The sequence below is a fragment of the Vigna radiata genome, chromosome 1 (assembly GCF_000741045.1).
Source record: "Vigna radiata var. radiata cultivar VC1973A chromosome 1, Vradiata_ver6, whole genome shotgun sequence".
Lineage (NCBI taxonomy): Eukaryota > Viridiplantae > Streptophyta > Magnoliopsida > Fabales > Fabaceae > Vigna > Vigna radiata.
The window spans coordinates 2,789,054-2,802,965 of NC_028351.1; the positions used below are offsets into that span (position 1 = coordinate 2,789,054).

The 13,912-nt window shown below is 28.3% G+C and overlaps 1 pseudogene; it reads left to right on the plus strand.

The window, feature by feature from the left end:
* Positions 1 to 11,831: 11,831 nt before the first annotated feature.
* On the plus strand, positions 11,832 to 13,480 carry LOC106763137 (annotated as a pseudogene).
* Positions 13,481 to 13,912: the final 432 nt, after the last annotated feature.

Here is a 13,912-nt window from a genome sequence, read left to right on the forward strand (position 1 = left end):
GTCAATGCATTTCTACACATGCTTTGTTGCCAAACAATCTGGTGTCATATTTCCTAATGGATAGTCACCATAATTGACATTTGTCCTACTTAGTTTATTTCTTTTCTGTTTTTGAAGTAAAGAAGAAAAACAAATCAACAAGTTGGGCAGATGTCAATTATAAACTAGTACATCTATTTGGAAATGAAACCATAAACTAACTGTTATAAAATTCGTTAGATTGGGATGTAATTATATTTTTAATCATTGAAATTAAGGATGATTTTGGTTTTGACCTTTCAAATTTGAAAGAGGTTTCAATCTGTCAAATTTGCTATTTAGTGATCTAGTAGTAAGTATTTAGTTTTTGTTCAAATTTGACAGCAGCCTGCTTTTGATGAAAAATACAATTTAATTTTCTTTCTTGTACAAACAAATCCTTATAAGGAAAATTGGAGATTATTCTTGAAGAATCTGTGGTAAAACTTCACGTGTGTAGTTGACTTTCTATGCATCTACCACTATTTAGTTTTTCCTGTAATGGAGGCCAGAGGGGATCAAACATACCAAAGAACAACAATATTCAATATGCACCCTTTATGTCAGTTCCTGATCTCATACATAAAAAAATAAATAAATTAACAAAATAAGGGTTTGTGAGAGTTTAAATCTCACTGTTAATGGAAGGATCTTATTCATACTTTATTTATTAGGACTCAGAACTTACAGATATGTTGTGATCAACCATTCACAGCTCAATTTGTCTAAACAATTTCTAAAAAATGAAAAAGGAATAGAATTCTTTCTCTGTTCTACATATTCTTTTAAACATTTTCCCTCACCTTCTATCCATCCAAATATTTAATATGTAAATCCCAAAATCTGAATAGTCCATATATACTATTCATGATAGAACCTCTTCATTATCATAAGCTAATTAAAGGGAAAGAAAAACACCAATTTTGACATCAATCTTTGCAGATTGATCATCATTCATGGTTTTGCATTCACACAAGTAACAGACATTTCATTCTTATTTGAAGAGATGAATTAATTACCATCATCTTCATAATATATAAACACACATTATAATGAACTAGTCAAGATATATCAGCTTCACAGGCATATGTGTGGATCCATAGACTATTGAACTTACAAGAAAAAGAAACTAAAACCCATCTGTGTTATTCATAAACACAGCTGATCAATCAAGCTGCTAGTACCATCAAAGTTAAACTGCATAAGATCATCAGAATTTCAAACATGGTCTAGAATGCCTGACAGATAACCATGTTCCTTAAATACATGGTTGAGGTTCAATTTTCATATCTGAGTTTACAATAGAACATATCTACTAAAATATCTCCATTCCTTAAATGAATCAAGTAATTTCAAGAGAGACTATATACTCATACCACTCACATCAAAGCTTACAAATATGGTTCAAAGTGTGTTCATGCCAGAAAGTGAAGTATTGTTGACAATAAATAAATTTTAAATCTAATTCAATTCTATAAAATCAGTTTCTAAAATCAGGTTTACATTCATTTATACATTGTAAAACCATTTTATCTCTAGTTGACATGGATCTACAACACAAGATCACAAGATGTGAAAATAATGAAATCTCCTTTCCAAGATTTTGGACTTTTTGACAGTGAGATCTAACTGTGAATTGAGTGAAGCTGTGACAGCAAATACACAAGATAACTGGAAGATATACCTTGGTTATGACTAAGTCAAACCAGAAGATGTAGATGCATATATATATATAGAAACAAAAATATATATATATATATATATATATATATATATATATATATATGTGTGTGTGTGTGTGTGTGTGTGTGTGTGTGTGTGGAATTGGAATTGCAGAGAAAGCTATGGAGGGGCTTCAACCGAGGAAAGATGACAACTACTGCTAATTTCTTTGTTGATGTTTTCCTTACCAACAGAAGGTGTCATCTCTCCTACGGCAGAAGTCCCTGAACCTTTCTTCTAAACCATTTCTTTCATGCATACATGTGCTTCTATTTCTCCAACACAAACACCTTATTTATAACAGAAAAACTTCTCTCTGTCTTGCTGATAATGTCCAACTTTATATAAACATTTCTTCAAGTTTTCATCTTACAAGACCAAGGATTATAACTATATATGGTTCTTTCTTTAATCTAATTAGTGTTTTTCTGGAGTAAAATATGTTGTTTCTTGTAACAATGGTCGGTTTTTAGTTCATTTTTAAATCTGTTTGTTTTTTTTTTTAATCTTGAAAAGCAAAACTTTTAATTTGAAAGGATTGCTTTGAACTAGTTTAAAGATTAAAAGTGGTTCATTTTATAGTTATAAAAATGAAAGTTTTACATTATCATTCAAAAAGAAGGACTGAAAAGTCCAACGGAATAAGTGAAAAAACACGTTTATTTATTTTATTTTGCTTATTTAAGTAATTTAGATGAAGACAAAAAATTACTTTTAATTAAGAAAACGTCACTGACAAAAGTTATTAGTATACATAGGTTTTATCTATTTAATTAATTCAAAGGACTAATAAATCGAGTTGAGTTAATGGAAGGTGGTATTTGGTGAAGGCACTGATTGATATAATATTATAGTGTGTACGATATTAGAAATGTATGTGTGGGTTTTCGAATGATATGATTTGATTATGAAATTGTGAGGAATAAAATATGTAATTTTGTTTCATATATTTATAAAAATACATGTTCTAATCACAAATAGCCAAGTCACCAACCATACCCATTTTTAAATTACGTGCAACATTTTTATAATTATTTCTCTGTATAATATTGTAAATATGCATATTTTAAGAAATGGTTTCTTTATAGAAGAGAGCACATAAAACAGAATATTATATATATATATATATATATATATATATATATATATATATATATATATTACTTGATAATTTTATCCAATTTATTAATTTCACACATATAAATAAATAAATTCACAAAAACTTCTTATAATTCTTAGAAGAAAGAAAGAAAATCTAAAATAGGACTCCAAAGAAACTGCAAACTGAAATAAACATAAGAAAGACTATAATCTTCATACAACAATAAATTAAATCCATATTAGACACTGTACTTTGTTTAATAAATTTTGTTATTCAAATTTTTTCATCTATTTATTTTATAACCCTTGCTAACTTTTGTTACAAAAACAAAATTTAAAGAGAACACTTTAATTGTCAACTTATGCAAAAACGATGTTTTTTTTTGTGAAAAAAAAAATCATGGCATTAAATGTGTAATGATGTGATAATATGCCACGAAAGTAGTTAAAAAACTTGTTATGTTACTAATCTATGAAAAGTGATGTTCTTTAATAATATTTTTCGTGACAAATTAGCAAAGTAAAATGTAAAATACATAATAAAAAACATGTAAAAATGGTAAATTTCTTAAAATAAGGAGAGTTGAATAAGAGAATATATTTTTAGATTATAAGAAAAATAGCTCCTATAAAAACGACACGAACAGTAAAACATATATATATTATTAAACATTAAATAATTACTTATTTTTAGAGCACTTTGGTTTAATGAAAAAAAAAAAAAAATCTTTTAGGTTGTGTCTGTTTTCTTGATGATATAGTTAATGTATATATGAAAAGATTAATTGGCAAGTGATTGAGACATTTATTTTAATGGATGTGCCGCGATTTGTAAGAGATGAAACTGAAACATTCTATGAATGATCATTAGAAAGAATGGATTTAATTCTTCACTGGAATTGATTTCGATTGTAATTTAAAAATGATGGAATCGATTCTTTAGTTTCTATAATTGATTCGGTGTGTTTGAATACCTTTGATAGAATCTCTTCCTGTATTCATGTTAGAAGGTGGAATTGATTCTACCTTTACTCCAATTGAGTGCATTTTTCTTTATTGAATGCTACAATAAAAATATAACCTTTCATACATTGAATGTTAATAATAAATTTATTGTCTATTTGTTGAATTTACTCTAGTGTAACTTACTCTATTTCAATTACAATATAAATAAATAAAGATTAAAAAAATTAATAAAGATAAATGGATAATCATTATATATTTTTATCAATTAAAACATTTTTTTAATTTATCACACTTATTACATCATTCACAAACTCTCACAAATTTTCCATTCATCTTTTCAAATTCTTTAATCTAAAAAACATTACTATCTTCTTTTAATCTTTCAAATTCATCCCCTCACTATTTTTCAAATCCACTTGAAATTCTACCTTAAATTATTAACCACAAGCCCTAAACCTTGCAATTAACATATTAAGTTCTTGTTGGATTTTGCCAAGGATTTGAAGAATTGAATTGTCGGTTGATATAGAAGTGAAGAGAGAATCTACTTGTAAAGATATTTTTGATATTCAAATTAGTAAAAACTTATAAATAATATAAAAATAATAAGTAATAGTGAGTATAGAATGAGTATAAATTATTTACATAATCGTAGAAATATATGAAATTATGTTGATATGACAGCACCATCTGCAATTTCATTTGTTCATGACATAGCTTATAAGTGTGAACACTATTAGTTCTTGTTCTTCTTGCATGCTCATATTTTTCTCTTTTCTACGTTCAAAATTTGATGATATTGGTCAAATTCTCAAACTCAACCAATTCAAATTGTAGGACCACTTTCACATTCAAACTTATAGAGTCTTCTTCGTCTTTCAAATGTCATATACATAATATTTTCACACTTTTATTATTTAATGTTATCATTATACAATTAAATATACTATTTTATTTTCAAATTGTATTTATATTTATTTTTATTATCTGAATATGATAGTTTATTATTAAGGGAAAATAATATTTTTTTTATTTAAGGATTAACAATGTCTTTGGCATCTAAATTATAAAACAATTTTGATTTTCGTCTTTATTTTAAATTCTGATCTTGTTTGGTTTTTATAATTAAAAAATGTATGAATGTAGTTTTTTTTATATAATATTATTAATTATTTTTTGACATGACAATGTTAGCTTTTTACTATAAAAAGAAAATTTATGAATTACATCCATTCTTATTTATCGTTTTATATGTTAAAAGAAAGTTAACGTGGTTGAATAAAAATGAATATATTTATATAATTTTTAAGTATAAGAATCTAATAATATCAAACTTTAAAATAGGATAAAAAACAAAAAAAAAATTGTATTATAGTTTAGAAAAAAAAAACATATACTCGACCTTCATTTATTGTAAGTTTTAGTTGTATAAATTTATATATTGAATATATAACGTCCACTGATTACTAAATAAGGATGAAATCATGCATTAGAAATCAGCATGCGTTTCCTTAATTTTTTTTCTATTTGTTTGCACAATTAAAATAAACCTATTTTTTTATTTACTCCTTTCTTTTTTAATATATAAAAATAACCCTAAAATTAGTGGAAAATATCTTTTTATGACTACATGAGGGCATGTATCACACAACATCTCTTTAATGACAAGACAGTATGAACATCTCCACTATTTCTTTCAAATTAATAATAATTAATAATCCACTAATAATTTGTCAAGATTAATAATAGTCAAAAAGATTCCAGGTGTGAGATGAAAAGGCAAACTACCCTAATCAATCATCATTATTCCAAATAAGAAGCTTACAAGAAATTTACACTTTATTAAGAGCACTAACATGCTGTAATACTTTGGTTATTAAAAATAAACTCAACATATACGTACAGACTTCAGATCTTATATATAGTAAATAATTATATTATAATAATGTTAGTTTTATTTATAAGTTTTAGGTTTAATATTTATTTTATTATTTACTTTCGTTAGTTTTATTATTCTTGATTTTCCTAACATTTAAAGTTGTCTTAATTTTTGTTTAATTTATTCTTTTTTTATTGTGTCTAGATTATTAATTACATAATGTCCATGTGAGCTAGATGTGATTTATTTATTTTTTGGACGTGACTGCTTAAGGCAATTAGGATTTTATGATTCGCGATTTGGTTTCTCATGGTAGTGCGAAGGTGAATTTCATGATTAAGGTTTTCTGGTTTGCGATTTGGGGTTTATGTTTACAGGGTGGTTAATGTGAGGGTTTTGTAATTCTTGATGCTTTCATGGTTGATCGCAATGATGATTCATGAGTTGAGTTTCACGACTGTGCGAATTTGTGGTGGTTGAACAAACATGGTGTTTCGTCGTGGTTGATTTGATTTGCAGTAGTGTTGATGTTGTGTTTCATTTGCAATTTGTGGTCTCTGACTTTTTGATTTGTAGGTTCAAACTCGCAATAGGACTTCATGTGGAGGAGACACGAAATGGGTCGTTAGGGTTTCATTGTGGCTGGCCATGGAGGTTCTCGTGATCTAGTGTGCAATTTAGGATTTTTCGTAGGTTGCTTGTGAGGTTGCGATTTGGACTTGCTCAAAGAAGATGGTGATGTGTTGTGGTGGCGTAGTGGTAGGGAGGGAGAGTTTAGTGATCGGTAATGCGACAACGGTAGAGTCAAGGATGTTGGGAAGAAGATGAGATGATATAGCAGTCATGTCATTTATTGATGATTTACGTGAACACTATAACATTAATGATTTAGACGCCTTCAAAGAAAAAGAACCAAATTAAACCAAAATTACAAAAAATGAGACCACTTTGAATACTTGAAAAGTCGAAAACCTTAAATAAAACTGAGAAAAATAAAAATCAAAATAAATATTAAAACTAAGTTTTAAGAGACGAATTTTAACTTTAATTTAATTATATAAAATTAATTTATAAGATAAATTTTATATTTATTTATATATTGTACATTTTTTTATCATTCTTATATGTAAAATCTCTCAAACAATAATACTTATAACTATTAATTTTTGTTAAATTATTATAACTTAAATGCTTTAAATTTGTGATGGAGAAAAAATGGAAATTAATTTCTTCATCTTTGAAAAAAAAAACTTAAAAAGGAAACCTAGGAGAAAGAAATGACCTAAGCCAACTTCCAAGCAAATTGCATTGATCTACTCTTATGAATTATTTCATTTCTAGTGTTCTGGTGACTAACAACAATTTTCATGGGTCAATTTGAAGCCATCAAAATCAATACCAATTTTCTAAACAGAAATTAGAAAGGTGAAAGGGAAATATATGCTTTTTTTTCTCCTAAATTAGAAAAACTAGAGCAAACCATGCACTTATTTTCTAGAACACAAAGGACAAGAAAAATAATAAAATGGTGATTTATTTTAATGCTAGTTTCTCATGTCGTATTTTCACACTTAATACTTTTCTTTTTCTTATGAGCTTTTTCCCATGCAATTTTATTTTTATAACTATTTTTAAAATATTTGGGTAAAAGTAAAACTTAAAAAAGAAATACTATTTTTTATTAAAAAGTAAAAATAAATAACTGTGTTAATTTATAACAAAACGACGTGTCTTCATTCATAGGTATGAGAAGGCAGAGAACCAATTGAATTGACTTTACTGTCTAGATTGATGACAATACACTTTCTAGGAATTTACTTGGAAAAATAAATAATAAATAATAAATAAATATATACTCGTGTTAAAAACTTGGATGTAGTAATGTTCCTTTTTTTATTAATGGTCCTGTACAACCTAGGAAACATCTCACAAATTGCATAATGATGTTTAAATTAATATAACCTAGGAACCTGAGGTATCCTTCTTGACACGTGTCTAAATTTTGACCTTTGTTTTTTGGTGTTATTGGTTGAACATTAATGATGTTAATTTTCCACAATTATTTTTAATATATTTTAAAATAGTTAAATCAATATCAATATAGGATATTTTAAGACACAAAAAATACTGAGAAAATCCAGTGAGCATGTACATGTCTATATCATATATGCAATCTGCCAACATTTAATGCTACAATAAAAAAAAAACAATTTTTCTAATTATCTTACATTTAACTTGATATTTTAATTAAGATTAATTTAAAATATACGAGAATACAAACTTTATAAATCTATTTTATAAGATTAAAATATTAATATAATATTAAAGTCATAGATTAGATAATAGTATTTTGAAAATCTCACGTTAATTATCTTATAAATTAGTTTTGCAAGATGGAATTAAACTTAAATTATATTTCTTAATCTCATTCAAAATTATCTCTCTAATATTTCATGAAAAGTTATAATGTTATTCGATAAAGACAGCTGCAAAATATATCCAGCAAACAAAAATATGCATAAGACTTTTCTTCATCTATAAATGTTTGTTTTTTTGAGCTTTTTCCAGCAGCCTTTTTGCACTTATAACCCTACTCATTTTTCACGTTGTTCTCATCCCCATCTGCTAAGAGATATTTTTTTCAAACAAATGTTCTTAATTTCCAAAGAATTTTCCAAAATTTATTCATGAGATCATTTTTTTTATTTAAATAATATTTTTTTATTACATTACTTAGATGATTAAATGTTAAAATTATTAAGTATAAATATGATTATTTAGATTTTATTAGTTGTATCAGAAAAAAAAATTAAAAAAAAAAAAGCTCAATATTCCTCAAAATTTAGATTGATTACATGAGAAGATGAGAGTATTTTGTAAGTTATTTTATGAAGGATAGTGACATCTTTATATAATTTATTAGTTTGAGTGAAAAATTGCAGAATTGAATAAGTTTTAAATTAAAAAAACTGTAACTATAATTAATATCTTGATAATTTAATTAAGGTAATTTGCTCATATGGGCAAAAACACAAGTCTGGCTAATAATCCAAACAATAAAAACTTATAATCAAACCTTAATTCTCAAATTCTTTAACTTTTTCTGATTCGTTGTACCAGAAACGTATTAAAGTAGCTAAAAATATAAATAAAGCAAACAAAAACTAGACTCAAAAAGGCCTGGAGTAATCTGCATTGACAGTTCAAAGTTAAGAAAATTTGACTGATAAAAGTTGGATATAATGATGATTGATTCAAACCTCGTAAATCTTCCATGGTGGCAACGAAACTGTGACAGAGGTGACAGAGGTTGAAGAGAATGTTGTCACAGGACAGAGACACTGGCTATAAAGCAATTCTGCATGCATGAATGAATCACACCCAGTGCCTTCTATCCTGCGACAACACTCTCTCATCCCCTTCAATCCATGTTCCTTCTCCATTTTCATGCTTCATGTTGCATGTCTCTCTCTCTATATATATGCAGCAATGCTCTAGAAGAAAGTTGAAAAATGGAAAGAGGTTTGAAAGCTGCAAACTTTAACACATGTCAAGGAAAAGTTTATAGAGAAAGAGGTTTGAAAGGTTGAATTGCAGCAATTTGTATTGATTAGAAAGAAGACAGCTTCTAGGAATGTACATGGGAGAGACAATACAATAATATATTACAGACATGTACGAGAAACTTCGATGGAGTTACTTGAAACAGTGATGATTGGTCGTTTAGGAGATGCCAAGAAACTTGGTATTTTTCCATTGAAAGTGACATATTCATAAGGTGGCATGGAAAATCCAAATTTAGAAGTTCATAAATTACGTTTGAGATTCGGGAACATTGTCGGTTGCTAAAGTCCAGACAATAATAAGAGAGAAAGATGTAAGCAAGGAGATGATGAGATGCATATGCATATTCACGCATGACGTAGCTGCGAAAACATTCTAAGGAAAATTCCACCTCTATTTCGTTTAAGTACTTTTTGTGGATGCTACAACTATAATATTGACTTAATGGTAAAAATGGTTCTCTAATGGGTTTATTCCACTATTTCTAATTATGTGGTGCTCATTGTACGTTAGCCACAATCCATTGTAATATCGAGCAAGCATTCTCACCTGAATCAAAGATTTTTCAAACCTATCAATATATTTTCAATGAATCATATGACAATAACATTTAGGCTGTGTCCACTTGGGGGTGATTGAGGGAGAGTGATTGAGAGGATTTGAGAAGATTTGAAGGTAATTTTTTTGTTGTTTATTTGAATAAATTTGGTGGTAAGTGAGAGTGAATTTGGAAGTAAATTTTTTTAATCTGTCATATAAATACAATCCTACATTAATTCTCACAAATTTTACTTCTAAATCTACTCTCACTTATCTCTAAATTTTTTCAAATAAACAAAAAAAAATTATCTCCAAATCCTCTCAATCACTCTCCCCCAATCACTCCCAAGTGAACACACCCTTAAGGATGTTGGTGGCGACCTCATATTTTGAAAATTTTCCACACAATCAAATTGGGAAAAGGATGAAAATTGTAACAATAAAAAAAAATCATAACAATGGTAAAAGAGATGATAGATAGAAAACGATATTACAACATATTTTTACATTCATTTAAAATTCATTACGAAGATAAAATAATTATAAAAAATATATTTTTGTATTTTAAAAAAAATATAAAAATTAGAAAAAATATTATCAAATAAATATAAAAAATTTATATGTATCAAAATATATTTTTCTGATAAAAAAATTCAATCCCAACAACATCAATAATCTGCAACAACAATGAATGTAAAACGGTGGGTTGTTAACCCTAGACCATATTCGTCTTCTCAATGGGCTTGTCCAAGCAACCCAAATAGACAAAGCGTTTTGGTCACCATCCAAAATATTGAGGCAATTTGCATACAATTTCACTCAACATTTCTTAGACAAATTAGTATTACACGCGAAAGATATATTTATGTTAGTTTTCAATTTAATTATTAAGCAAAATTGGGACACATTATTAAAGATTATCCCCACTTATAAATTATTTATTTAAGAATTTTATGACTCTGTGATAATTTTATATCAAAAGTCACTTAAATAAATTAAAGAAAAACATAAAATTTTGAAAAATAACATAGTTTTTTTTTTTTTAAGTTTAATATATAATAAAATGATATTTTTTAGAAGTATTAGTTATTAATAATTTCACCATAAAATAATTTTGAATTTAGAGTTTGATTTACTTCCTACAAAACTAATTTATAAAAAGTTCAATAAATTTGAAAATAATTTTATTTTATTTTTTAAACATAAACTAAACATTGGAAACAAACTTCATATATTTATATTTTTATTCAGCTAAAACCTTTTTTTTTTTCAAATGATCCTTTTAAGAGGTAAAGTTAGGATGTCAAATAAATAAACTTGTACATCTAGAAATTGTTCGAACTCATTATGATGTTAACTATATCTTCGTTTTTATTTAATTTTTTGTCCTCTTTGTATTATAAGATTTATGGTTATTTTTTGGGTTAGAAAAAAATGATATTTTGATATACATACATTTTTTTATATTCATTTAACATCATATTTCTTCATCTTCTATTTCTCTTTTTTTCTAAAAATACAAAAATTTACTCTATAAATATTTGTTATCCTATCATTTACAACTTTTGATGATATCACATCCATTTAAGTGGTAAAGAGAACTATAAACTAATAATTCAACTGATGTGAGGTGAAGTTAACGTAAAAAGCAGATTACTTCAGCACAGATAAAATAATTAGAAAAATATTCTCTGATATCTAAAATTTTTAAATTCATTATTTTTTTTATTGAGAAAATACAAAAATTTTGAAAAAATACAAAAAATTATATTTTTATAATTATTTTATTCTTGTACATTATGTTAAATAAATGTAAATAAAAAATACAAAAATTTATATTTTATTATTGTATTCTATGTTAAATAAATATAAATTATTTTATTCTTATACTCAATGTCAAATAAATTTAAAAATGTGTGTTTCCATTACACAAATAATTAATATCCTTTTCACAGAACTTAGCAAATGTGACCAATGCGTCTCGAAATCTAAGCATAACTCTATAAATACAGCAGAAAATGATTCCGACAAACCAAACTCTTGCAGACACAATCTAGTCAGAACAACATAAGCAAGATTTTGGTGTGAGATAATGTCAAATAGCACATACCAAACATGGACACAAGCAGGGTCATTCATGGCCTCAGTCATGTTCATATATGCCATGTTCATGCGCTTGGTTCCTTCAACTCTTCAAGCTCGTGTTAGACGGTACACCAACAAATTCACCACCTTCGTCTACCCTTACATCAGAATCACCTTCCACGAATTCACCGGCGAACGCCTCATCAAAAGTGAGGCCTACACTGCCATCCAAACCTACCTCAGCGAACACTCTTCCCAAAACGCCTCAAGGCTCAGAGGAGAAGTCATCAAAGTCAAAGACACACACACCCCTGTTGTCCTTAGCATGGATGACAACGAAGAGATCGTACAAGAGTTCCAAGGGGTGAAGCTCTGGTGGGGTTCCTACAAAACCACCCCTAAAAATTACTCCTTTTCTGTCTATCGTTCTTCGGATGAGAAAAGGTTCTACAAACTCACCTTTCACAAACGCCACAGAACCCTCATCACTCAGACTTACCTCAAACATGTTTTGGAAGAAGCAAAGGCCATTGAGACCAAGAACAGAAAGCTGAAGCTTTACACCAACAGCTCCACAAGGTGGAGCCATGTGGCTTTTGAGCATCCGGCGACTTTTGAGACTCTTGCAATGAGTGCGAAGGAGAAGGAGGTATCATGAATGACCTTGTGAAGTTCAAGAGTGGGAAGAGTTATTATGCCAAGATTGGGAAGGCGTGGAAAAGAGGGTAATTGCTGTATGGTCCTCCTGGTACGGGGAAATCTACCATGATAGCTGCAATGGCTAATTTCATGAACTATGATGTGTATGATCTTGAGTTGACGGCGGTGAAGGATAATTCGGATTTGAGAAAGCTGTTGATTAACACTTCAAGCAAGTCAATTATAGTGATTGAAGACATTGATTGCTCTATTGATCTCACTGGTCAGAGGAAGAAGAAGAAGGAAAAAGTTAAGGGTAGGGAGGGGAAAAGTTCTTCTTCCAAAAGGGGTGATGATGAAGATGATGAAGATGATGGAGACAGAGGAAGTAAGGTAACACTTTCTGGACTGTTGAATGTTATAGATGGGATTTGGTCAGCATGTGGAGGGGAGAGGATCATGGTTTTCACTACTAACTTTGTGGAGAAACTTGATGCTGCTTTGATTAGAAGAGGGAGAATGGATAAGCACATAGAACTGTCATATTGTTGCTATGAGGCATTCAAGGTTCTTGCCAAGAACTACTTGGATGTTGAGTCTCACCATTTGTTTCCTAGAATTGGGAAGCTGTTGGAAGAGACAAAGATCACCCCTGCTGATGTTGCTGAGAATCTGATGCCAAAATCAGTTGATGAAGAAGTGGACGCTTGCCTGCATAGCTTGATTCAGTTTCTTGAGATCACAGAAAGGAAGCAAGTCAATGCAGAAGAGAGTAAAGATATTAAACATGGTGAAGCTGTAGTGGAAGATAATGGTGTCATCGATTAGTTGCTTTTTTTTTCTCTATCATTGAGCTTGTTTACTTGGAACAATAGTATGTGACGTATATTTGTGTTTGAACTTTGACTTCAACGTTGTATGCAGAATTTGAGTATATGTAATTGTCCTATGTTTCAACATCTTGTTCGACAGAAAATTAAGGTTCACGTTGCTCAAACGTTTTAGTAGATTTGTTTCACATCTTATGATTTCCTATTCACAATGTTAAAAGGTTTTCTTCCAAAAGTTTTGGTTGAGAATCTAAACTTGAGTTAAGTTTAAGATTATGATAGAATTGAGCATATTATAAGATAGAAAACTTATAAATCTATTATGCTAAGTTTTTGAGTAAGAAATAGGAAAATGATATTTTGATACCAATTTTTGACAATATTTTGATACTGCACACGTGTCAAAACGTGGTTGGACAATTTCAAATTAAAAAAAGTTGAGACAAGGGCATATTTGGAAGAAAAAAACCAAAGTTCTTTTTTTAATTTGAAATCGTCCAACCACATTTTGACACGTGTACAGTGTCAAAATAGTGTCAAAAAATTGGTGTTAAAATATCATTTTCCT